This window comes from Orcinus orca, unplaced genomic scaffold (assembly GCF_937001465.1).
Source record: "Orcinus orca unplaced genomic scaffold, mOrcOrc1.1 scaffold_64, whole genome shotgun sequence".
Lineage (NCBI taxonomy): Eukaryota > Metazoa > Chordata > Mammalia > Artiodactyla > Delphinidae > Orcinus > Orcinus orca.
This window is the reverse complement of record NW_026043749.1, coordinates 479,899-507,714: the sequence shown is the minus strand read 5'-3', so window position 1 is coordinate 507,714 and position 27,816 is coordinate 479,899. Positions and strand designations below refer to the sequence as shown.

The 27,816-nt window shown below is 43.4% G+C and overlaps 1 long non-coding RNA gene across 3 annotated transcripts in view; it reads left to right on the top strand.

The window, feature by feature from the left end:
• Positions 1 to 27,816, top strand: part of LOC125963189 (uncharacterized) — a 524,668-nt gene that overhangs the window by 86,986 nt on the left and 409,866 nt on the right. For 2 of the 3 annotated variants that reach the window (XR_007475002.1, XR_007475003.1), the window contains exon 2: positions 14,706 to 14,787. This is a non-coding gene — a long non-coding RNA (uncharacterized LOC125963189). Of the gene's footprint in view, positions 1 to 14,705; positions 14,788 to 24,031; positions 24,076 to 27,816 lie in introns of those variants that run through there. The other variant, XR_007475001.1, reaches the window with a different exon arrangement.

Sequence of the window (27,816 nt, the reverse complement as noted above, 5' to 3'; positions counted from 1 at the left end):
TTCCACATGCATGTTTTAGCTGAAGGAATAATCCCTTAAACCTGGAGAGTAGAGACCCGTGGAATGGGTACCATGCAATATGACTTCAAAGGGTCTTCATTTGCTCACTGAACCTCTCCAATAGTATCACTGCTGCTTTTATGCCCCTGTACACACGCTTGATTCTCTTTCGGAGACATAGCAATCCATAGGTTTTAAGATACTTACTAGTCAGGTACATTCTTAGGCGTTTAATATGGGTTGTTGAGTTCATTTCGTTGAGCAAGGAGTAGCTCTTGTCTATTCCATATTTGGCTTAAGGAACTTTATCTGTGCTCATTTCAATCTCTGGTTTTATGCAGCACCCCAACTCACCTTTACCCTTAAGCAAGCATATGTTGGTTTTCTAAATTTGAGACCCTGTTCTGTTTTGTAATCCAGTTCCTGTGTAGCCAAGTTTACATTCCGTGTATTAGTGATATCTTATGATGTTTCATTTTCTGTGTGACTTATTTCAGTTAGAATCATCATACCTGAATCCACTCATTATGCTGCTACGGGCCTGATGACATAGATTTCATTGCTGAGTGATATTGCATTGTACTTAAGTACCACAACTTCTTTATCCATTTTTCACTTTCTGCGATATTGAACTTGTACCATAAACGAGGTTCTTGTAAACAGAGCCGTCCCAAACTTTGGGGTGGCTGTGTCTTTTTTATTTTAATTTCCCTAAGCTATAGGACCATAAGTGGAAGTGCCCTAGGCTCTGTTGCTTTGTTTTTTAGATGTTTCAGGAAACACCATACACTTCTCCCGAGTGGCTGTTGGCAATTTACATCTCACCCATCAGCATAACAAGGCTCCCAGTTCTCCATGGCCTGTCCTGCCTTTCTGGATTTTACACTTTTTTCAGATGGCTCTTTTGACTGGGGGGAAGTGAGACTTCATTGTAGTGCAGATTTCCTTTGCAAGCTTGCTTGGTTGGCCAAAAAGGGCGTATGTGTTTTTTCCTGAATATATTCAGGAAAAAACGCATACGCCCTTTTTGGCCAAGTGCATCATTGTCGACGTTCTGCCTCTTTTCCTATGCTTTCAATGCAATTCCAGTCTACCTCTTGAAATCGGTTTCCTGCAATTCTGCCTCGCATTCAAGTCCTCTTGGCAGCCTTACTTCAGTATATTTTTGGACGATAGCTGTCATTTATAACTCTGCAGGTTTGTGAATTACAGTGCCCCTGAGCTCCTTTCTTCAACTCGCTTTCTTGTGAGCTGGCCGCAACACCACAGGATTGCTTCAGGCCCTAATCTGGTTCCGGCACGGCACGCTGAGCCTTTGGTGAATTCCTCTTCCTGGTGGGAAATGAGAGTTAAATTTGCCCGTCCAGACACCTCCAGCTAGTCTCTCATTGGTTCTCCCTATTCCTGTTCATCTTCCAGAGAAATAGCAAACTGGGCCAAACAGGAGGTTAAAGGCACTGTATCTCCAAGTCGGGAGAGTGTTACTAAAGCTTCTGAAATGTTGCACCCAAGTACTAGGGGATGAAACCTGAAACATATTTGAACACGTCTCCCGATCACACGGTTGATCATACTCTGGGTTCCACATGCATGTTTTAGCTGAAGGAATAATCCCTTATACCTGGAGAGTTGAGACCCGTGGAATGGGTACCATGCAATATGACTTCAAAGGGTCTTCATTTGCTCACTGAACCTCTCCAATACTATCAGTGCTTCTTTTATGCCCCTGTACACACGCTTGATTCTCTTTCAGAGACATAGCAATCCATAGGTTTTAAGATAATTACTAGTCAGGTACATTCTTAGGCGTTTAATATGGGTTGTTGAGTCCATTTCGTTGAGCAAGGAGTAGCTCTTGTCTATTCCATATTTGGCTTAAGGAACTTTATCTGTGCTCATTTCAATCTCTGGTTTTATGCAGCACCCCAACTCACCTTTCCCCTTAAGCAAGCATATGTTGGTTTTCTAAATTTGAGACCCTGTTCTGTTTTGTAATCCAGTTCCTGTGTAGCCAAGTTTACATTCCGTGTATTAGTGATATCTTATGATGTTTCATTTTCTGTGTGACTTATTTCAGTTAGAATCATCATACCTGAATCCACTCATTATGCTGCTACGGGCCTGATGACATAGATTTCATTGCTGAGTGATATTGCATTGTACTTAAGTACCACAACTTCTTTATCCATTTTTCACTTTCTGCGATATTGAACTTGTACCATAAACGAGGTTCTTGTAAACAGAGCCGTCCCAAACTTTGGGGTGGCTGTGTCTTTTTGATTTTAATTTCCCTAAGCTATAGGACCATAAGTGGAAGTGCCCTAGGCTCTGTTGCTTTGTTTTTTAGATGTTTCAGGAAACACCATACACTTCTCCCGAGTGGCTGTTGGCAATTTACATCTCACCCATCAGCATAACAAGGCTCCCAGTTCTCCATGGCCTGTCCTGCCTTTCTGGATTTTACACTTTTTTCAGATGGCTCTTTTGACTGGGGGGAAGTGAGACTTCATTGTAGTGCAGATTTCCTTTGCAAGCTTGCTTGGTTGGCCAAAAAGGGCGTATGCGTTTTTTCCTGAATATATTCAGGAAAAAACGCATACGCCCTTTTTGGCCAAGTGCATCATTGTCGACGTTCTGCCTCTTTTCCTATGCTTTCAATGCAATTCCAGTCTACCTCTTGAAATCGGTTTCCTGCAATTCTGCCTCGCATTCAAGTCCTCTTGGCAGCCTTACTTCAGTATATTTTTGGACGATAGCTGTCATTTATAACTCTGCAGGTTTGTGAATTACAGTGCCCCTGAGCTCCTTTCTTCAACTCGCTTTCTTGTGAGCTGGCCGCAACACCACAGGATTGCTTCAGGCCCTAATCTGGTTCCGGCACGGCACGCTGAGCCTTTGGTGAATTCCTCTTCCTGGTGGGAAATGAGAGTTAAATTTGCCCGTCCAGACACCTCCAGCTAGTCTCTCATTGGTTCTCCCTATTCCTGTTCATCTTCCAGAGAAATAGCAAACTGGGCCAAACAGGAGGTTAAAGGCACTGTATCTCCAAGTCGGGAGAGTGTTACTAAAGCTTCTGAAATGTTGCACCCAAGTACTAGGGGATGAAACCTGAAACATATTTGAACACGTCTCCCGATCACACGGTTGATCATACTCTGGGTTCCACATGCATGTTTTAGCTGAAGGAATAATCCCTTATACCTGGAGAGTTGAGACCCGTGGAATGGGTACCATGCAATATGACTTCAAAGGGTCTTCATTTGCTCACTGAACCTCTCCAATACTATCAGTGCTTCTTTTATGCCCCTGTACACACGCTTGATTCTCTTTCAGAGACATAGCAATCCATAGGTTTTAAGATAATTACTAGTCAGGTACATTCTTAGGCGTTTAATATGGGTTGTTGAGTCCATTTCGTTGAGCAAGGAGTAGCTCTTGTCTATTCCATATTTGGCTTAAGGAACTTTATCTGTGCTCATTTCAATCTCTGGTTTTATGCAGCACCCCAACTCACCTTTCCCCTTAAGCAAGCATATGTTGGTTTTCTAAATTTGAGACCCTGTTCTGTTTTGTAATCCAGTTCCTGTGTAGCCAAGTTTACATTCCGTGTATTAGTGATATCTTATGATGTTTCATTTTCTGTGTGACTTATTTCAGTTAGAATCATCATACCTGAATCCACTCATTATGCTGCTACGGGCCTGATGACATAGATTTCATTGCTGAGTGATATTGCATTGTACTTAAGTACCACAACTTCTTTATCCATTTTTCGCTTTCTGCGATATTGAACTTGTACCATAAACGAGTTTCTTGTAAACAGAGCTATCCCAAACTTTGGGGTGGCTGTGTCTTTTTGATTTTAATTTCCCTAAGCTATAGGACCATAAGTGGAAGTGCCCTAGGCTCTGTTGCTTTGTTTTTTAGATGTTTCAGGAAACACCATACACTTCTCCCGAGTGGCTGTTGGCAATTTACATCTCACCCATCAGCATAACAAGGCTCCCAGTTCTCCATGGCCTGTCCTGCCTTTCTGGATTTTACACTATTTTCACATGGCCCTTTTGACCCGGGGGAAGTGAGACTTCATTTTAGTGCAGATTTCCTTTGCAAGCTTGCTTGGTTGGCCAAAAAGGGCGTATGCGTTTTTTCCTGAATATATTCAGGAAAAAACGCATATGGCCTTTTTGGCCAAGTGCATCATTGTCGACGTTCTGCCTCTTTTCCTATGCTTTAAATGCAATTCCAGTCTACCTCCTGAAATCGGTTTCCTGCAATTCTGCCCTGCTTTCAAGTCCTCTTGGCAGCCTTACTTCAGTATATTTTTGGATGATAGCTGTCATTTATAACTCTGCAGGTTTGTGAATTACAGTGCCCCTGAGCTCCTTTCTTCAACTCGCTTTCTTGTGAGCTGGCCGCAACACCGCAGGATTGCTTCAGGCCCTAATCTGGTTCCGGCACGGCACGCTGAGCCTTTGGTGAATTCCTCTTCCTGGTGGGAAATGAGAGTTAAATTTGCCCGTCCAGACACCTCCAGCTAGTCTCTCATTGGTTCTCCCTATTCCTGTTCATCTTCCAGAGAAATAGCAAACTGGGCCAAACAGGAGGTTAAAGGCACTGTATCTCCAAGTCGGGAGAGTGTTAATAAAGCGTCTGGAATGTTGCACCCGAGTACCGGGGGACGAGAACTGAGACATATTGGAACACGTCTCCCGATCACACGGTTGATCATACTCTGGGTTCCACATGCATGTTTTAGCTGAAGGAAGAATCCCTTAAACCTGGAGAGTTGAGACCCGTGGAATGGGTACCATGCAATATGACTTCAAAGGGTCTTCATTTGCTCACTGAACCTCTCCAATCCTATCACTGCTGCTTTTATGCCCCTGTACACACGCTTGATTCTCTTTCGGAGACATAGCAATCCATAGGTTTTAAGATACTTACTAGTCAGGTACATTCTTAGGCGTTTAATATGGGTTGTTGCGTCCATTTCGTTGAGCAAGGAGTAGCTCTTGTCTATTCCATATTTGGCTTAAGGAACTTTATCTGTGCTCATTTCAATCTCTGGTTTTATGCAGCACCCCAACTCACCTTTCCCCTTAAGCAAGCATATGTTGGTTTTCTAAATTTGAGACCCTGTTCTGTTTTGTAATCCAGTTCCTGTGTAGCCAAGTTTACATTCCGTGTATTAGTGATATCTTATGATGTTTCATTTTCTGTGTGACTTATTTCAGTTAGAATCATCATACCTGAATCCACTCATTATGCTGCTACGGGCCTGATGACATAGATTTCATTGCTGAGTGATATTGCATTGTACTTAAGTACCACAACTTCTTTATCCATTTTTCGCTTTCTGCGATATTGAACTTGTACCATAAACGAGGTTCTTGTAAACAGAGCCGTCCCAAACTTTGGGGTGGCTGTGTCTTTTTGATTTTAATTTCCCTAAGCTATAGGACCATAAGTGGAAGTGCCCTAGGCTCTGTTGCTTTGTTTTTTAGATGTTTCAGGAAACACCATACACTTCTCCCGAGTGGCTGTTGGCAATTTACATCTCACCCATCAGCATAACAAGGCTCCCAGTTCTCCATGGCCTGTCCTGCCTTTCTGGATTTTACAATTTTTTCAGATGGCCCTTTTGACTGGGGGGAAGTGAGACTTCATTGTAGTGCAGATTTCCTTTGCAAGCTTGCTTGGTTGGCCAAAAAGGGCGTATGCGTTTTTTCCTGAATATATTCAGGAAAAAACGCATACGCCCTTTTTGGCCAAGTGCATCATTGTCGACGTTCTGCCTCTTTTCCTATGCTTTCAATGCAATTCCAGTCTACCTCTTGAACTCGGTTTCCTGCAATTCTGCCTCGCATTCAAGTCCTCTTGGCAGCCTTACTTCAGTATATTTTTGGACGATAGCTGTCATTTATAACTCTGCAGGTTTGTGAATTACAGTGCCCCTGAGCTCCTTTCTTCAACTCGCTTTCTTGTGAGCTGGCCACAACACCGCAGGATTGCTTCAGGCCCTAATCTGGTTCCGACACCGCACGCTGAGCCTTTGGTTAATTCCTCTTCCTTGTGGGAAATGAGAGTTAAATTTGCCCGTCCACACACCTCCAGCTAGTCTCTCATTGGTTCTCCTTATTCCTGTTCATCTTCCGCAGAAATTGCAAACTGGGCCAAACAGGAGGTTAAAGGCACTGACTCTCCAATTTGGGAGAGTGTTAGTAAAGCATCTGGAATGTTGCACCCGAGTACAAGGGGACGAAAACTGAGACATATTGGAACACTTCTCCCGATCACATGGTTGATCATACTCTGGGTTCCACATGCATGTTTTAGCTGAAGGAAGAATCCCTTAAACCTGGAGAGTTGAGACCCGTGGAATGGGTACCATGCAATATGACTTCAAAGGGTCTTCATTTGCTCACCGAACCTCTCCAATCCTATCACTGCTGTGTTTATGCCCCTGTACACACGCTTGATTCTCTTTCAGAGAAATAGCAATCCATAGGTTTTAAGATACTTAGTAGTCAGGTACATTCTTAGGCGTTTAATATGGGGTGTTGGTCCATTTCTTTGAGCAAGGAGTAGCTCTTGTCTACTACATATTTGGCTTAAGGAACTTTATCTGTGCTCATTTCAATCTCTGGTTTTATGCAGCACCCCAACTCACCTTTCCCCTTAAGCAAGCATAAGTTGGTTTTCTACATTTGAGACCCTGTTCTGTTTTTTAATTCAGTTCCTGTGTAGCCAAGTTTACATTCCGTGTATTAGTGATATCTTATGATTTTTGTTTTTCTGTGTGACTTATTTCAGTTAGAATCATCATACCTGAATCCACTCATTTTCTGCTACAGGCCTGATGACATAGATTTCATTGCTGTGTGATATTGCATTGTACGTAAGTACCACAACTTCTTTATCCATTTTTCACTTTCTGCGATATTGAACTTGTACCGTAAAAGAGGTTCTTGTAAACAGAGCCGTCCCAAACTTTGGGGTGGCTGTGTCTTTTTGATTTTAATTTCCCTAAGCTATAGGACCATAGGTGGAAGTGCCCTAGGCTCTGTTGCTTTGTTTTTTAGATGTTTCAGGAAACACCATACACTTCTCCGAGTGGCTGTTGGCAATTTACATCCCGCCCATCAGCATAACAAGGCTCCCTGTTCTCCATGGCCTGTCCTGCCTTTCTGGATTTTACACTTTTTTCAGATGGCCCTTTTGACCGGGGGGAAGTGAGACTTCATTGTAGTGCAGATTTCCTTTGCAAGCATGCTTGGTTGGCCAAAAAGGGCGTATGCGTTTTTTCCTGAATATATTCAGGAAAAAACACATACGCCCTTTTTGGCCAAGTGCATCATTGTCGACGTTCTGCCTCTTTTCCTATGCTTTAAATGCAATTCCAGTCTACCTCCTGAAATTGGTTTCCTGCAATTCTGCCCCGCTTTCAAGTCCTCTTGGCAGCCTTACTTCAGTATATTTTTGGACGATAGCTGTCATTTGTAACTCTGCAGGTTTGTGAATTACAGTGCCCCTGAGCTCCTTTCTTCAACTCGCTTTCTTGTGAGCTGGCCGCAACACCGCAGGATTGCTTCAGGCCCTAATCTGGTTCCGGCACGGCACGCTGAGCCTTTGGTGAATTCCTCTTCCTGGTGGGAAATGAGAGTTAAATTTGCCCGTCCACACACCTCCAACTAGTCTCTCATTGGTTCTCCCTATTCCTGTACATCTTCCACAGAAATTGCAAACTGGGCCAAACAGGAGGTTAAAGGCACTGACTCTCCAAGTCGGGAGATTGTTAGAAAAGCATCTGGAATGTTGCACCCGAGTACCAGGGGACGAGAACTGAGATGTATTGGAACACTTCTCCCGATCACACAGTTGATCATACTCTGGGTTCCACATGCATGTTTTAGCTGAAGGAAGAATCCCTTAAACCTGGAGAGTTGAGACCCGTGGAATGGGTACCATGCAATATGACTTCAAAGGGTCTTCATTTGCTCACCGAACCTCTCCAATCTTATCACTGCTGTGTTTATGCCCCTGTACACACGCTTGATTCTCTTTCAGAGAAATAGCAATCCATAGGTTTTAAGATACTTACTAGTCAGGTACATTCTTAGGCATTTAATATGGGGTGTTGAGTCCATTTCATTGAGCAAGAAGTAGCTCTTGTCTATTCCATATTTGGCTTAAGGAACTTTATCTGTGCTCATTTCAATCTCTGGTTTTATGCAGCACCCCAACTCACCTTTCCCCTTAAGCAAGCATAAGTTGGTTTTCTACATTTGAGACCCTGTTCTGTTTTGTAATTCAGTTCCTGTGTAGCCAAGTTTACATTCCGTGTATTAGTGATATCTTATGATGTTTCTTTTTCTGTGTGACTTATTTCAGTTAGAATCATCATACCTGAATCCACTCATTTTTGCTACAGGCCTGATGACATAGATTTCATTGCTGTGTGATATTGCATTGTACGTAAGTACCACAACTTCTTTATCCATTTTTCACTTTCTGCGATATTGAACTTGTACCGTAAACGAGGTTCTTGTAAACAGAGCCATTCGAAACTTTGGGGTGGCTGTGTCTTTTTGATTATAATTTCCCTAAGCTATAGGACCATAAGTGGAAGTGCCCTAGTCTCTGTTGCTTTGTTTTTTAGATGTTACAGGAAACACCATACACTTCTCCCGAGTGGCTGTTGGCAATTTACATCCCGCCCATCAGCATAACAAGGCTCCCAGTTCTCCATGGCCTGTCCTGCCTTTCTGGATTTTTCACTTTTTTCAGATGGCCCTTTTGACCGGGGGGAAGTGAGACTTCATTGTAGTGCAGATTTCCTTTGCAAGCTTGCTTGGTTGGCCAAAAAGTGCGTATGCGTTTTTTCCTGAATATATTCAGGAAAAAACGCATACGCCCTTTTTGGCCAAGTGCATCATTGTCGACGTTCTGCCTCTTTTCCTATGCTTTAAATGCAATTCCAGTCTACCTCCTGAAATCGGTTTCCTGCAATTCTGCCCGGCTTTCAAGTCCTCTTGGCAGCCTTACTTCAGTATATTTTTGGACGATAGCTGTCATTTATAACTCTGCAGGTTTGTGAATTACAGTGCCCCTGAGCTCCTTTCTTCAACTCGCTTTCTTGTGAGCTGGCCGCAACACCGCATGATTGCTTCAGGCCCTATTCTTGTTCGGACACCGCACGCTGAGCCTTTGGTTAATTCCTCTTCCTGGTGGGAAATGAGAGTTAAATTTGCCCGTCCACACACCTCCAGCTAGTCTCTCATTGGTTCTCCTTACTCCTGTTCATCTTCCGCAGAAATTGCAAACTGGGCCAAACAGGAGGTTAAAGGCACTGACTCTCCAAGTTGGGAGAGTTTTAGTAAAGCATCTGGAATGTTGCACCCGAGTACAAGGGGATGAAAACTGAGACATATTTGAACACATCTCCCGATCACACGGTTGATCATACTCTGGGTTCCACATGAATGTTTTAGCTGAAGGAAGAATCCCTTAAACCTGGAGAGTTGAGACCCATGGAATGGGTACCATGCAATATGACTTCAAAGGGTCTTCATTTGCTCACCGAACCTCTCCAATCCTATCACTGCTACGTTTATGCCCCTGTACACATGCTTGATTCTCTTTCGGAGACATAGCAATCCATAGGTTTTAAGATACTTACTAGTCAGGTACATTCTTAGGCGTTTAATATGGGGTGTTGAGTCCATTTCGTTGAGCAAGGAGTAGCTCTTGTCTATTCCATATTTGGCTTAAGGAACTTTATCTGTGCTCATTTCAATCTCTGGTTTTATGCAGCACCCCTACTCACCTTTCCCCTTAAGCAAGCATGTTGGTTTTTTAATTTGAGACCCTGTTCTGTTTTGTAATCCAGTTCCTGTGTAGCCAAGTTTACATTCCGTGTATTAGTGATGTCTTATGATATTTCTATTTCTGTGTGACTTATTTCAGTTAGAATCATCATACCTGAATCCACTCATTATGCTGCTACAGGCCTGATGACATAGATTTCATTGCTGAGTGATATTGCATTGTACGTAAGTACCACAACTTCTTTATCCATTTTTCACTTTCTGCGATTTTGAACTTGTACCGTAAATGAGGTTCTTGTAAACAGAGCCATCCCAAACTTTGTGGTGGCTGTGTCTTTTTGATTTTAATTTCCCTAAGCTATAGGACCATAAGTGTAAGTGCCCTAGGCTCTGTTGCTTTGTTTTTTAGATGTTTCAGGAAACACCATACACTTCTTCCGAGTGGCTGTTGGCAATTTACATCCCGCCCATCAGCATAACAAGGCTCCCAGTTCTCCATGGCCTGTCCTGCCTTTCTGGATTTTACACTTTTTTCAGATGGCCCTTTTGACTGGGGGGAAGTGAGACTTCATTGTAGTGCAGATTTCCTTTGCAAGCTTGCTTGGTTGGCCAAAAAGTGCGTATGCGTTTTTTCCTGAATATATTCAGGAAAAAACGCATACCCCCTTTTTGGCCAAGTGCATCATTGTCGATATTCTGCCTCTTTTCCTATGCTTTCAGTGCAATTCCACTCTACCTCCTGAAATCGGTTTCCTGCAATTCTGCCCCGCTTTCAAGTCCTCTTGGCCGCCTTACTTCAGTATATTTTTGGACGATAGCTGTCATTTATAACTCTGCAGGTTTGTGAATTACAGTGCTCCTGAGCTCCTTTCTTCAACTCACTTTCTTGTCAGCTGGCCGCAACACCGCACGATTGCTTCAGGCCCTAATCTGGTTCCAGCAAGGCACGCTGAGCCTTTCGTTAATTCCTCTTCCTGGTGGGAAATGAGAGTTAAATTTGCCCGTCCAGACACCTCCAGCTAGTCTCTCATTGGTTTTCCCTATTCCTGTTCATCTTCCGCAGAAATTGCAAACTGGGCCAAACAGGAGGTTAAAGGCACTGACTCTCCAAGTCGGGAGAGTTTTAGTAAAGCGTCTGGAATGTTGCACCCGAGTACCAGGGGAGGAAAACTGAGACATATTGGAACACATCTCCCGATCACATGGTTGATCATACTCTGGGTTCCACATGCATGTTTTAGCTGAAGGAATAATCCCTTAAAACTGGAGAGTTGAGACCCGTGGAATGGGTACCATGCAGTATGACTTCAAAGGGTTTTCATTTGCTCACGAATCCTCTCCAATCCTATCACTGCTGCATTTATGCCCCTGTGCACACGCTTGATTCTCTTTCGGAGACATAGCAATCCATAGGTTTTAAGTTACTTACAAGTCAGGTACATTCTTAGGCATTTAACATGGGGTGTTGAGTCCATTTCGTTAAGCAAGCAGTAGGTCTTGTCTATTACATATTTGGCTTAAGGAACTTTATCTGTGCTCATTTCAATCTCTGGTTTTATGCAGCACCCCTACTCACCTTTCCCCTTAAGCAAGCATAAGTTGGTTGTCTACATTTGAGACCCTGTTCTGTTTTGTAATTCAGTTCCTGTGTAGCCAAGTTTACATTCCGTGTATTAGTGATATCTTATGATGTTTCTTTTTCTGTGTGACTTATTTCAGTTAGAATCATCATACCTGAATCCACTCATTTTCTGCTACAGGCCTGATGACATAGATTTCATTGCTGTGTGATATTGCATTGTACGTAAGTACCACAACTTCTTTATCCATTTTTCACTTTCTGCGATATTGAACTTGTACCATAAAAGAGGTTCTTGTAAACAGAGCCGTCCCAAACTTTGGGGTGGCTGTGTCTTTTTGATTTTAATTTCCCTAAGCTATAGGACCATAGGTGGATGTGCCCTAGGCTCTGTTGCTTTGTTTTTTAGATGTTTCAGGAAACACCATACACTTCTCCTAGTGGCTGTTGGCAATTTACATCCCGCCCATCAGCATAACAAGGCTCCCAGTTCTCCATGGCCTGTCCTGCCTTTCTGGATTTTACACTTTTTTCAGATGGCCCTTTTGACCGGGGGGAAGTGAGACTTCATTGTAGTGCAGATTTCCTTTGCAAGATTGCTTGGTTGGCCAAAAAGGGCGTATGCGTTTTTTCCTGAATATATTCAGGAAAAAACGCATACGCCCTTTTTGGCCAAGTGCATCATTGTCGACGTTCTGCCTCTTTTCCTATGCTTTAAATGCAATTCCAGTCTACCTCCTGAAATTGGTTTCCTGCAATTCTGCCCCGCTTTCAAGTCCTCTTGGCAGCCTTACTTCAGTATATTTTTGGACGATAGCTGTCATTTGTACTCTGCAGCTTTGTGAATTACAGTGCCCCTGAGCTCCTTTCTTCAACTCGCTTTCTTGTGAGCTGGCCGCAACACCGCAGGATTGCTTCAGGCCCTAATCTGGTTCCGGCACGGCACGCTGAGCCTTTGGTTAATTCCTCTTCCTGGTGGAAAATGAGAGTTAAATTTGCCCGTCCACACACCTCCAACTAGTCTCTCATTGGTTCTCCCTATTCCTGTTCATCTTCCGCAGAAATTGCAAACTGGGCCAAACAGGAGGTTAAAGGCACTGACTCTCCAAGTCGGGAGAGCGTTAGAAAAGCATCTGGAATGTTGCACGCGAGTACCAGGGGACGAGAACTGAGATGTATTGGAACACTTCTCCCGATCACATGGTTGATCATACTCTGGGTTCCACATGCATGTTTTAGCTGAAGGAAGAATCCCTTAAACCTGGAGAGTTGAGACCCGTGGAATGGGTACCATGCAATATGACTTCAAAGGGTCTTCATTTGCTCACCGAACCTCTCCAATCCTATCACTGCTGTGTTTATGCCCCTGTACACACGCTTGATTCTCTTTCAGAGAAATAACAATCCATAGGTTTTAAGATACTTACTAGTCAGGTACATTCTTAGGCGTTTAATATGGGGTGTTGAGTCCATTTCATTGAGCAAGAAGTAGCTCTTGTCTATTCCATATTTGGCTTAAGGAACTTTATCTGTGCTCATTTCAATCTCTGGTTTTATGCAGCACCCCAACTCACCTTTCCCCTTAAGCAAGCATAAGTTGGTTTTCTACATTTGAGACCCTGTTCTGTTTTGTAATTCAGTTCCTGTGTAGCCAAGTTTACATTCCGTGTATTAGTGATATCTTATGATGTTTCTTTTTCTGTGTGACTTATTTCAGTTAGAATCATCATACCTGAATCCACTCATTTTCTGCTACAGGCCTGATGACATAGATTTCATTGCTGTGTGATATTGCATTGTACGTAAGTACCACAACTTCTTTATCCATTTTTCACTTTCTGCGATATTGAACTTGTACCGTAAACGAGGTTCTTGTAAACAGAGCCATCCGAAACTTTGGGGTGGCTGTGTCTTTTTGATTTTAATTTCCCTAAGCTATAGGACCATAAGTGAAAGTGCCCTAGGCCCTGTTGCTTTGTTTTTTAGATGTTTCAGGAAACACCATACACTTCTCCCGAGTGGGTGTTGGCAATTTACATCCCGCTCATCAGCATAACAAGGCTCCCAGTTCTCCATGGCCTGTCCTGCCTTTCTGGATTTTACACTTTTTTCAGTTGGCCCTTTTGACCGGGGGGAAGTGAGACTTCATTTTAGTGCAGATTTCCTTTGCAAGCTTGCTTGGTTGGCCAAAAAGGGCGTATGCGTTTTTTCCTGAATATATTCAGGAAAAAACGCATACGCCCTTTTTGTCCAAGTGCATCATTGTCGACGTTCTGCCTCTTTTCCTATGCTTTCAATGCAATTCCAGTCTACCTCCTGAAATCGGTTTCATGCAATTCTGCCCCGCTTTCAAGTCCTCTTGGCAGCCTTACTTCAGTATATTTTTGGACGATAGCTGTCATTTATAACTCTGCAGGTTTGTGAATTACCGTGCCCCTGAGCTCCTTTCTTCAACTCGCTTTCTTGTGAGCTGGCCGCAACACCGCAGGATTGCTTCAGGCCCTAATCTGGTTCCGACACGGCACGCTGAGCCTTTGGTTAATTCCTCTTCCTGGTGGGAAATGAGAGTTAAATTTGCCCGTCCACTCACCTCCAGCTAGTCTCTCATTGGTTCTCCCTATTCCTGTTCATCTTCCACAGAAATTGCAAACTGGGCCAAACAGGAGGTTAAAGGCACTGACTCTCCAAGTCGGGAGAGTGTTAGTAAAGCGTCTGGAATATTGCACCCGAGTACCAGGGGAAGAAAACTGAGATATATTTGAACACGTCTCCCGATCACATGGTTGATCATACTCTGGGTTCCACATGCATGTTTCAGCTGAAGGAAGAATCCCTTAAACCTGGAGAGTTGAGACCCGTGGAATGGGTACCATGCAATATGACTTCAAAGAGTCTTCATTTGCTCACCGAACCTCTCCAATCCTATCACTGCTGCGTTTATGCCCCTGTACACACGCTTGATTCTCTTTCGGAGACATAGCAATCCATAGGTTTTAAGATACTTACTAGTCAGGTACATTCTTAGGCGTTTAATATGGGGTGTTGAGTCCATTTCGTTGAGCAAGGAGTAGCTCTTGTCTATTCCATATTTGGCTTAAGGAACTTTATCTGTGCTCATTTCAATCTCTGGTTTTATGCAGCACCCCAACTCACCTTTCCCCTTAAGCAAGCATAAGTTGGTTTTCTACATTTGAGACCCTCTTCTGTTTTGTAATCCAGTTCCTGTGTAGCCAAGTTTACATTCCGTGTATTAGTGATATCTTATCATGTTTCTTTTTCTGTGTGACTTATTTCAGTTAGAATCATCATACCTGAATCCACTCATTATGCTGCTAAGGGCCTGATGACACAGATTTCATTGCTGAGTGATATTGCATTGTACGTAAGTACCACAACTTCTTTATCCATTTTTCACTTTCTGCGATATTGAACTTGTACCGTAAAAGAGGTTCTTTTAAACAGAGCCATCCCAAACTTTGGGGTTGCTGTGTCTTTTTGATTTTAATTTCCCTAAGCTATAGGACCATAAGTGGAAGTGCCCTAGGCTCCGTTGCTTTGTTTTTTAGATGTTTCAGGAAACACCATACACTTCTCCAAGTGGCTGTTGGCAATTTACATCCCGCCCGTCAGCATAACAAGGCTCCCAGTTCTCCATGGCCTGTCCTGCCTTTCTGGATTTTACACTTTTTTCAGATGGCCCTTTTGACCGGGGGGAAGTGAGACTTCATTGTAGTGCAGATTTCCTTTGCAAGCTTGCTTGGTTGGCCAAAAAGTGCGTATGCGTTTTTTCCTGAATATATTCAGGAAAAAACGCATACGCCCTTTTTGGCCAAGTGCATCATTGTCGACGTTCTGCCTCTTTTCCTATGCTTTAAATGCAATTCCAGTCTACCTCCTGAAATCGGTTTCCTGCAATTCTGCCCCGCTTTCAAGTCCTCTTGGCAGCCTTACTTCAGTATATTTTTGGACGATAGCTGTCATTTATAACTCTGCAGGTTTGTGAATTACAGTGCCCCTGAGCTCCTTTCTTCAACTCGCTTTCTTGTGAGCTGGCCGCAACACCGCAGGATTGCTTCAGGCCCTAATCTGGTTCCGACACCGCACGCTGAGCCTTTGGTTAATTCCTCTTCCTGGTGGGAAATGAGAGTTAAATTTGCCCGTCCACACACCTCCAGCTAGTCTCTCATTGGTTCTCCTTATTCCTGTTCATCTTCCGCAGAAATTGCAAACTGGGCCAAACAGGAGGTTAAAGGCACTGACTCTCCAAGTTGGGAGAGTGTTAGTAAAGCATTTGGAATGTTGCACCCGAGTACAAGGGGACGAAAACTGAGACATAGTTGAACACATCTCCCGATCACACGGTTGATCATACTCTGGGTTCCACATGAATGTTTTAGCTGAAGGAAGAATCCCTTAAACCTGGAGAGTTGAGATCCATGGAATGGGTACCATGCAATATGACTTCAAAGGGTCTTCATTTGCTCACCGAACCTCTCCAATCCTATCACTGCTACGTTTATGCCCCTGTACACATGCTTGATTCTCTTTCGGAGACATAGCAATCCATAGGTTTTAAGATACTTACTAGTCAGGTACATTCTTAGGCGTTTAATATGGGTTGTTGAGTCCATTTCGTTGAGCAAGGAGTAGCTCTTGTCTATTCCATATTTGGCTTAAGGAACTTTATCTGTGCTTATTTCAATCTCTGGTTTTATGCAGCACCCCTACTCACCTTTCCCCTTAAGCAAGCATGTTGGTTTTCTATATTTGAGACCCTGTTCTGTTTTGTAATCCAGTTCCTGTGTAGCCAAGTTTACATTCCGTGTATTAGTGATGTCTTATGATATTTCTATTTCTGTGTGACTTATTTCAGTTAGAATCATCATACCTGAATCCACTGATTATGCTGCTACAGGCCTGATGACATAGATTTCATTGCTGAGTGATATTGCATTGTACGTAAGTACCACAACTTCTTTATCCATTTTTCACTTTCTGCGATATTGAACTTGTACCGTAAACGAGATTCTTGTAAACAGAGCCGTCCCAAACTTTGGGGTGGCTGTGTCTTTTTGATTTTAATTTCCCTAAGCTATAGGACCATAAGTGGAAGTGCCCTAGGCTCTGTTGCTTTGTTTTTTAGATGTTTCAGGAAACACCATACACTTCTCCCAGTGGCTGTTGGCAATTTACATCCCACCCATCAGCATAACAAGGCTCCCAGTTCTACATGGCCTGTCCTGCCTTTCTGGATTTTACACTTTTTTCAGATGGCCCTTTTGACCGGGGGGAAGTGAGACTTCATTGTAGTGCAGAGTTCCTTTGCAAGCTTGCTTGGTTGGCCAAAAAGGGCGTATGCGTTTTTTCCTGAATATATTCAGGAAAAAACGCATACGCCCTTTTTGGCCAAGTGCATCATTGTCGACGTTCTGCCTCTTTTCCTATGCTTTAAATGCAATTCCAGTCTACCTCCTGAAATCGGTTTCCTGCAATTCTGCCCCGCTTTCAAGTCCTCTTGGCAGCCTTACTTCAGTATATTTTTGGACGATAGCTGTCATTTATAACTCTGCAGGTTTGTGAATTACAGTGCCCCTGAGCTCCTTTCTTCAACTCGCTTTCTTGTGAGCTGGCCGCAACACCGCAGGATTGCTTCAGGCCCTAATCTGGTTTCGGCACGGCACGCTGAGCCTTTGGTTAATTCCTCTTCCTGGTGGGAAATGAGAGTTAAATTTGCCCGTCCACACACCTCCAACTAGTCTCTCATTGGTTCTCCCTATTCCTGTTCATCTTCCGCAGAAATTGCAAACTGGGCCAAACAGGAGGTTAAAGGCACTGACTCTCCAAGTCGGGAGAGTGTTAGTAAAGCGTCTGGAATGTTGCACCCGAGTACCAGGGGACGAGAACTGAGACATATTGGAACACTTCTCCCGATCACACGGTTGATCATACTCTGGGTTCCACATGCATGTTTCAGCTGAAGGAAGAATCCCTTAAACCTGGAGAGTTGAGACCCGTGGAATGGGTACCATGCAATATGACTTCAAAGGGTCTTCATTTGCTCACCGAACCTCTCCAATGCTATCACTGCTGCATTTATGCCCCTGTACACACGCTTCATTGTCTTTCGGAGACATAGCAATCCATAGGTTTTAAGTTACTTACAAGTCAGGTACATTCTTAGGCATTTAACATGGGGTGTTGAGTCCATTTCGTTAAGCAAGCAGTAGGTCTTGTCTATTACATATTTGGCTGAAGGAACTTTATCTGTGCTCATTTCAATCTCTGGTTTTATGCAGCACCCCAACTCACCTTTCCCCTTAAGCAAGCATAAGTTGGTTTTCTAAATTGAGACCCTGTTCTGATTTCTAATCCACTTCCTGTGTAGCCAGGTTTACATTCCGTGTATTAGTGATATCTTATGATGTTTCATTTCCTGTGTGAACTTGTACCGTAAACGAGGTTTTTGTAAACAGATCTGTCCCAAAGTTTGGGGTGGCTCTGTCTTTTTGATTTTAATTTCCCTAAGCTATAGGACCATAAGTGGAAGTGCCCTAGGCTCTGTTGCTTTGTTTTTTAGATGTTTCAGGAAACACCATACACTTCTCCGAGTGGCTGTTGGCAATTTACATCCCGGCCATCAGCATAACAAGGCTCCCAGTTCTCCATGGCCTGTCCTGCCTTTCTGGATTTTACACTTTTTTCAGATGGCCCTTTTGACCAGGGGGAAGTGAGACTTCATTGTAGTGCAGATTTCCTTTGCAAGCTTGCTTGGTTGGCCAAAAAGGGCGTATGCGTTTTTTCCTGAATATATTCAGGAAAAAACGCATACGCCCTTTTTGGCCAACTGCATCATTGTCGACGTTCTGCCTCTTTTCCTATGCTTTAAATGCAATTCCAGTCTACCTCCTGAAATCGGTTTCCTGCAATTCTGCCCCGCTTTCAAGTCCTCTTGGCAGCCTTACTTCAGTATATTTTTGGACGATAGCTGTCAGTTATAACTCTGCAGGTTTGTGAATTACAGTGCCCCTGAGCTCCTTTCTTCAACTCGCTTTCTTGTGAGCTGGCCGCAACACCGCAGGATTGCTTCAGGCCCTAATCTGGTTCCGGCACGGCACGCTGAGCCTTTGGTTAATTCCTCTTCCTGTTGGGAAATCAGAGTTAAATTTGCCCGTCCAGACACCTCCAACTAGTCTCTCATTGGTTCTCCCTATTCCTGTTCATCTTCCGCAAAAATTGCAAACTGGGCCAAACAGGAGGTTAAAGGCACTGACTCTCCAAGTCGGGAGAGTGTTAGTAAAGCGTCTGGAATGTTGCACCCGAGTACCAGGGGACGAGAACTGAGACATATTGGAACACTTCTCCCGATCACACGGTTGATCATACTCTGGGTTCCACATGCATGTTTTAGCTGGAGGAAGAATCCCTTAAACCTGGAGAGTTGAGACCCGTGGAATGGGTACCATGCAATATGACTTCAAAGGGTCTTCATTTGCTGACCGAACCTCTCCAATCCTATCACTGCTGCGTTTATGCCCCTGTACACACGCTTGATTCTCTTTCGGAGAAATAGCAATCCATAGGTTTTAAGATACTTACTAGTCAGGTACATTCTTAGGCGTTTAATATGTGGTGTTGAGTCCATTTCGTTGAGCAAGGAGTAGCTCTTGTCTATTCCATATTTGGCTTAAGGAACTTTATCTGTGCTCATTTCAATCTCTGGTTTTATGCAGCACCCCAACTCACCTTTCCCCTTAAGCAAGCATAAGTTGGTTTTCTACATTTGAGACCCTGTTCTGTTTTGTAATTCAGTTCCTGTGTAGCCAAGTTTACATTCCGTGTATTAGTGATATCTTATGATGTTTCTTTTTCTGTGTGACTTATTTCAGTTAGAATCATCATACCTGAATCCACTCATTTTCTGCTACAGGCCTGATGACATAGATTTCATTGCTGAGTGATATTGCATTGTACGTAAGTACCACAACTTCTTTATCCATTTTTCACTTTCTGCGATATTGAACTTGTACCGTAAATGAGGTTCTTGTAAACAGAGCCATCCCAAACTTTGGGGTGGCTGTGTCTTTTTGATTTTAATTTCCCTAAGCTATAGGACCATAAGTTGAAGCGCCCTAGGCTCTGTTGCTTTGTTTTTTAGATGTTTCAGGAAACACCATACACTTCTTCCGAGTGGCTGTTGGCAATTTACATCCCGCCCATCAGCATAACAAGGCTCCCAGTTCTACATGGCCTGTCCTGCCTTTTTGGATTTTACACTTTTCTCAGATGGCCCTTTTGACTGGGGGGAAGTGAGACTTCATTGTAGTGCAGATTTCCTTTGCAAGCTTGCTTGGTTGGCCAAAAAGTGCGTATGCGTTTTTTCCTGAATATATTCAGAAAAAAACGCATACCCCCTTTTTGGCCAAGTGCATCATTGTCGATATTCTGCCTCTTTTCCTATGCTTTCAGTGCAATTCCAGTCTACCTCCTGAAATCGGTTTCCTGTAATTCTGCCCCGCTTTCAAGTCCTCTTGGCAGCCTTACTTCAGTATATTTTTGGACGATAGCTGTCATTTATAACTCTGCAGGTTTGTGAATTACAGTGCCCCTGAGCGCCTTTCTTCAACTCGCTTTCTTGTGAGCTGGCCGCAACACCGCAGGATTGCTTCAGGCCCTAATCTGGTTCCGACACGGCATGCTGAGCCTTTGGTTAATTCCTCTTCCTGGTGGGAAATGAGAGTTAAATTTGCCTGTCCACACACCACCAACTAGTCTCTCATTGGTTCTCCCTATTCCTGTTCATCGTTCGCAGAAATTGCAAACTGGGCCAAACAGGAGGTTAAAGGCACTGACTGTCCAACTCGGGAGAGTGTTAGTAAAGCGTCTGGAATGTTGCACCCGAGTACCAGGGGACGAGAACTGAGACGTATTGGAACACTTCTCCCGATCACATGGTTGATCATACTCTGGGTTCCACATGCATGTTTTAGCTGAAGGAAGAATCCCTTAAACCTGGAGAGTTGAGACCCGTGGAATGGGTACCATGCAATATGACTTCAAAGGGTCTTCATTTGCTCACTGAACCTCTCCAATCCTATCACTGCTGTGTTTATGCCCCTGTACACACGCTTGATTCTCTTTCAGAGAAATAGCAATCCATAGGTTTTAAGATACGTACTAGTCAGGTACATTCTTAGGCGTTTAATATGGGGTGTTGAGTCCATTTCGTTGAGCAAGGAGTAGCTCTTGTCTACTCCATATTTGGCTTAAGGAACTTTATCTGTGCTCTCTTCAATCTCTGGTTTTATGCAGCACCCCAACTCACCTTTCCCCTTAAGCAAGCATAAGTTGGTTTTCTACATTTGAGACCCTGTTCTGTTTTGTAATTCAGTTCGTGTGTAGCCAAGTTTACATTCCGTGTATTAGTGATATCTTATGATGTTTCTTTTTCTGTGTGACTTATTTCAGTTAGAATCATCATACCTGAATCCACTCATTTTCTGCTACAGGCCTGATGACATAGATTTCATTGCTGTGTGATATTGTATTGTACGTAAGTACCACAAATTCTTTATCCATTTTTCACTTTCTGCGATATTGAACTTGTACCGTAAAAGAGGTTCTTGTAAACAGAGCCGTCCCAAACTTTGGGGTGGCTGTGTCTTTTTGATTTTAATTTCCCTAAACTATAGGACCATAGGTGGAAGTGTCCTAGGCTCTGTTGCTTTGTTTTTTAGATGTTTCAGGAAACACCATACACTTCTCCGAGTGGCTGTTGACAATTTACATCCTGCCCATCAGCATAACAAGGCTCCCAGTTCTCCATGGCCTGTCCTGCCTTTCTGGATTTTACACTTTTTTCAGATGGCCCTTTTGACCGGGGGGAAATGAGACTTCATTGTAGTGCAGATTTCCTTTGCAAGCTTGCTTGGTTGGCCAAAAAGGGCGTATGCGTTTTTTCCTGAATATATTCAGGAAAAAAAACATACGCCCTTTTTGGCCAAGTGCATCATTGTCGACGTTCTGCCTCTTTTCCTATGCTTTAAATGCAATTCCTGTCTACCTCCTGAAATTGGTTTCCTGCAATTCTGCCCCGCTTTCAAGTCCTCTTGGCAGCCTTACTTCAGTATATTTTTGGACGATAGCTGTCATTTGTAACTCTGCAGGTTTGTGAATTACAGTGCCCCTGAGCTCCTTTCTTCAACTCGCTTTCTTGTGAGCTGGCCGCAACACCGCAGGATTGCTTCAGGCCCTAATCTGGTTCCGGCACGGCACACTGAGCCTTTGGTTAATTCCTCTTCCTGGTGGGAAATGAGAGTTAAATTTGCCCGTCCACACACCTCCAACTAGTCTCTCATTGGTTCTCCCTATTCCTGTTCATCTTCCGCAGAAATTGCAAACTGGGCGAAACAGGAGGTTAAAGGCACTGACTCTCCAAGTCGGGAGAGTGTTAGAAAAGCATCTGGAATGTTGCACCCGAGTACCAGGGGACGAGAACTGAGATGTATTGGAACACTTCTCCCGATCACACAGTTGATCATACTCTGGGTTCCACATGCATGTTTTAGATGAAGGAAGAATAGCTTAAACCTGGAGAGTTGAGACCCGTGGAATGGGTACCATGCAATATGACTTCAAAGGGTCTTCATTGGCTCACCGAACCTCTCCAATCCTATCACTGCTGTGTTTATGCCCCTGTACACACGCTTGATTCTCTTTCAGAGAAATAGAAATCCATAGGTTTTAAGATACTTACTAGTCAGGTACATTCTTAGGCGTTTAATATGGGGTGTTGAGTCCATTTCATTGAGCAAGAAGTAGCTCTTGTCTATTCCATATTTGGCTTAAGGAACTTTATCTGTGCTCATTTCAATCTCTGGTTTTATGCAGCACCCCAACTCACCTTTCCCCTTAAGCAAGCATAAGTTGGTTTTCTACATTTGAGACCCTGTTCTGTTTTGTAATTCAGTTCCTGTGTAGCCAAGTTTACATTCCGTGTATTAGTGATATCTTATGATGTTTCTTTTTCTGTGTGACTTATTTCAGTTAGAATCATCATACCTGAATCCACTCATTTTCTGCTACAGGCCTGATGACATAGATTTCATTGCTGTGTGATATTGCATTGTACGTAAGTACCACAACTTCTTTATCCATTTTTCACTTTCTGTGATATTGAACTTGTACCGTAAACGAGGTTCTTGTAAACAGAGCCATCCCAAACTTTGGGGTGGCTGTGTCTTTTTGATTTTAATTTCCCTAAGCTATAGGACCATAAGTGGAAGTGCCCTAGGCTCTGTTGCTTTGTTTTTTAGATGTTTCAGGAAACACCATACACTTCTCCCGAATGGGTGTTGGCAATTTACATCCCGCTCATCAGCATAACAAGGCTCCCAGTTCTCCATGGCCTGTCCTGCCTTTCTGGATTTTACACTTTTTTCAGTTGGCCCTTTTGACCGGGGGGATGTGAGACTTCATTGTAGTGCAGATTTCCTTTGCAAGCTTGCTTGGTTGGCCAAAAAGGGCGTATGCGTTTTTTCCTGAATATATTCAGGAAAAAACGCATACGCCCTTTTTGTCCAAGTGCATCATTGTCGACGTTCTGCCTCTTTTCCTATGCTTTCAATGCAATTCCAGTCTATCTCCTGAAATCGGTTTCATGCAATTCTGCCCCGCTTTCAAGTCCTCTTGGCAGCCTTACTTCAGTATATTTTTGGACGATAGCTGTCATTTATAACTCTGCAGGTTTGTGAATTACAGTGCCCCTGAGCTCCTTTCTTCAACTCGCTTTCTTGTGAGCTGGCCGCAACACCGCAGGATTGCTTCAGGCCCTAATCTGCTTCCGGCATGGCACGCTGAGCCTTTGGTTAATTCCTCTTCCTGGTGGGAAATGAGAGTTAAATTTGCCCGTCCAGTCACCTCCAGCTAGTCTCTCATTGGTCCTCCCTATTCCTGTTCATCTTCCGCAGAAATTGCAAACTGGGCCAAACAGGAGGTTAAAGGCACTGACTCTCCAAGTCGGGAGAGTGTTAGTAAAGCGTCTGGAATGTTGCTCCCGAGTACCAGGGGTCGAAAATTGAGACATATTTGAACACCTCTCCCGATCACACGGTTGATCATACTCTGGGTTCCACATGCATGTTTTAGCTGAAGGAAGAATCCCTTAAACCTGGAGAGTTGAGACCCGTGGAATGGGTACCATGCAATATGACTTCAAAGGGTCTTCATTTTCTCACCAAACCTCTCCAATCCTATCACTGCTGCGTTTATGCCCCTGTACACATGCTTGATTCGCTTTCGGAGACATAACAATCCATAGGTTTTAAGATATTTACTAGTCGGATACATTCTTATGCGTTTAGGATGGGGTGTTGAGCCCATTTCGTTGAGCAAGGAGTAGCTCTTGTCTATTACATGTTTGGCTTAAGGAACTTTATCTGTGCTCATTTCAATCTCTGGTTTTATGCAGCACCCCAACTCACCTTTCCCCTTAAGCCAGCATAAGTTGGTTTTCTAAATTTGTGACCCTGTTCTGTTTTGGAATTCAGTTCCTGTGTAGCCAAGTTTACATTCCGTGTATTAGTGATATCTTACGATGTTTCTTTTTCTTTGTGAATTATTTCAGTTAGAATCATCGTACCTGAATCCACTCATTATGCTGCTACGGGCCTGATGACATAGATTTTATTGCTGAGTGATATTGCATTGTACGTAAATACCACAACTTCTTTATCCATTTTTCACTTTTTGCAATATTGAACTTGTACCGTAAACGAGGTTCTTGTAAACAGAGCCGTCCCAAACTTTGGGGCGGCTGTGTGTTTTTGATTTTATTTTCCCTAAGCTATAGGACCATAAGTGGAAGTGCCCTAGGCTCTGTTGCTTTGTTTTTTAGATGTTTCAGGAAACACCATACACTTCTCCCGAGTGGCTGTTGGCAATTTACATCCCGCGCATCAGCATAACAAGGCTGCCAGTTCCCCATGGCCTGTCCTGACTTTCTGGATTTTACACTTTTTTCAGATGGCCCTTTTGACAAGGGGAAAGTGACACTTCATTTTAGTGAAGATTTCCTTTGCAAGCATGCTTGGTTGGCCAAAAAGGGCGTATGTGTTTTTTCCTGAATATATTCAGGAAAAAACGCATATGCCCTTTTTGGCTAAGTGCATCATTGTCGACATTCTGCCTCTTTTCCTATGCTTTAAATTCAATTCCAGTCTACCTCCTGAAATCGGTTTCCTGCAATTCTGCCCCGCTTTCAAGTCCTCTTGGCAGCCTTACGTCAGTATATTTTTGGACGATAGCTGTCATTTATAACTCTGCAGGTTTGTGAATTACAGTGCCCCGAACTCCTTTCTTCAACTCGCTTTCTTGTGAGCTGGCCACAACACCACAGGATTGCTTCAGGCCCTAATCTGGTTCCGGTACGGCACGCTGAGCGTTTGGTTAATTCCTCTTCCTGGTTGGAAATGAGAGTTAAATTTGCCCGTCCAGACACCTCCAGCTAGTCTCTCACTGGTTCTCCCTATTCCTGTTCATCTTCCGCAGAAATTGCAAACTGGGCCAAACACGAGGTTAAAGGCACTGACTCTCCAAGTCGGGAGAGTGTTAGTAAAGCTTCTGGAATGCTGCACCCGAGTACCAGGGGACGAGAACTGAGACATATTGGAACACGTCTCCCGATCACATGGTTGTTCATACTCAGGGTTCCACAAGCATGTTATAGCTGAAGGAAGAATCCCTTAAACCTTGAGAGTTGAGACCTGTGGAATGGGTACCATGCAATATGACTTCAAAGGGTCTTCATTTGCTCACTGAAACTCTCAAATCCTATCACTGCTGTGTTTATGCCCCTGTACACACGTTTGATTCTCTTTCGGAGATATAGCAATCCATAGCTTTTAAGATACTTACTAGTCAGGTACATTCTTAGGGGTTTAGTATGCGGTGTTGAGCCCATTTCATTGAGCAAGGAGTAGCTCTTGTCTATTGCATATTTGGCTTAAGGAACTTTATCTGTGCTCATTTCAATCTCTGGTTTTATGCAGCACCCCAACTCACCTTTCCCCTTAAGCAATCATAAGTTGGTTTTCTAAATTTGAGAGACTGTTCTGTTTTGTAATTTAGTTCCTGTGTAGCCAAGTTTACATTCCGTGTATTAGTGATATCTTATGATGTTTCTTTTTCTGTGTGACTTATTTCAGTTAGAATCATCATACCTGAATCCACTCATTATGCTGCTACGGGCCTGAAGACACAGATTTCATTGCTGAGTGATATTGCATTGTACGTAAGTACCGCAACATCTTTATCCATTCTTCACTTTCTGTGACATTGAACTTGTACCATAAACGAGGTTCTTGTAAATAGAGCCGTCCCAAACATTGGGGCGGCTGTGTCTTTTTGATTTTATTTTCCCTAAGCTATAGGACCATAAGTGGAAGTGCCCTAGGCTCTGTTGCTTTGTTTTTTAGATGTTTCAGGAAACACCATACACTTCTCCGAGTGGCTGTTGGCAATTTACATCCCGCCCATCAGCATAACAAGGCTCCCAGTTCTACATGGCCTGTCCTGCCTTTCTGGATTTTACACTTTTTTCAGATGGCTCTTTTGATCCGGGGGAACTGAGACTTCATTGTAGTGCAGATTTCCTTTGCAAGCTTGCTTGGTTGGCCAAAAAGGGCGTATGCGTTTTTTCCTGAATATATTCAGTTAAAAAGGCATACACCCTTTTTGGCCAAGTGCATCATTGTCGACGTTCTGCCTCTTTTCCTATGCTTTAAATGCAATTCCAGTCACCTTCTGAAATGGGTTTAATGCAATTCTGCCCCACTTTCAAGTTCTCTTGGGAGCCATACTTCAGTATATTTTGGACGATAGCTGTCATTTATAACTCTGCAGGTTTGTGAATTACAGTGCCCCTGAGCTCCTTTCTTCAACTCGTTTTCTTGTGAGCTGGCCGCAACACCGCAGGATTGCTTCAGGCCCTAATCTGGTTCCGACACGGCACGCTGAGCCTTTGGTTAATTCCTCTTCCTGGTGGGAAATGAGAGTTAAATTTGCCCGTCCAGTCACCTCCAGCTAGTCTCTCATTGGTTCTCCCTATTCCTGTTCATCTTCCGCAGAAATTGCAAACTGGGCCAAACAGGAGGTTAAATGCACTGACTCTCCAAGTCGGGAGAGTGTTAGTAAAGCGTCTGGAATGTTGCACCCGAGTACCAGGGGATGAAAACTGAGACATATTAGAACACGTCTCCCGTTCACACGGTTGATCATACTCTGGGTTCCACATGCATGTTTGAGCTGAAGGAAGAATCCCTTAAACCTAGAGAGTTGAGACCCGTGGAATGGGTACCATGCAATATGACTTCAAAGGGTCTTCATTTGCTCACCGAAACTCTCCAATCGTATCACTGCTGTGTTTATGCCCCTGTACACACACTTGATTGTCTTTCGGAGACATAGCAATCCATAGGTTTTAAGATACTTACTAGTCAGGTACATTCTTAGGCGTTTAATATAGGGGGTTGAGTCCATTTCGTTGAGCAAGGAGTAGCTCTTGTCTATTCCATATTTGGCTTAAGGAACTTTATCTGTGCTCATTTCAATCTCTGGTTTTATGCAGCACCCCAACTCAGCTTTCCCCTTAAGCAAGCATGTTGGTTTTCTAAATTTGAGACCCTCTTCTGTTTTGTAATCCAGTTCCTGTGTAGCCAAGTTTACATTCCGTGTATTAGTGATATCTTATGATGTTTCTTTTTGTGTGTGACTTATTTCAGTTAGAATCATCATACCTGAATCCACTCATTATGCTGCTACGGGCCTGATGACATAGATTTCATTGCTGAGTGATATTACATTGTATGTAAGTACTACAACTTCTTTATCCATTTTTCACTTTCTGCGATATTGAACTTGTACCATAAACGAGGTTCTTGTAAACAGAGCCGCCCCAAACTTTGGGGTGGCTGTGTCTTTTTGATTTTAATTTCCCTAAGCTATAGGACCATAAGTGGATGTGCCCTAGGCTCTGTTCCTTTGTTTTTTAGATGTTTCAGGAAATACCATACACTTCTCCCGAGTGGCTGTTGGCAGTTTACATCCCGCCCATCAGCATAACAAGGCTCCCAGTTCTCCATGGCCTGTCCTGCCTTTCTGGATTTTACACTTTTTTCAGATGGCCCTTTTGACCGGGGGGAAGTGAGACTTCATTGTAGTGCAGATTTCCTTTGCAAGCTTGCTTGGTTGGCCAAAAAGTGCGTATGCGTTTTTTCCTGAATATATTCAGGAAAAAACGCATATGGCCTTTTTGGCCAAGTGCATCATGGTCGACGTTCTGCCTCTTTTCCTATGCTTTCAATGCAATTCCAGTCTACCTCCTGAAATCGGTTTCCTGCAATTCTGCCCCGC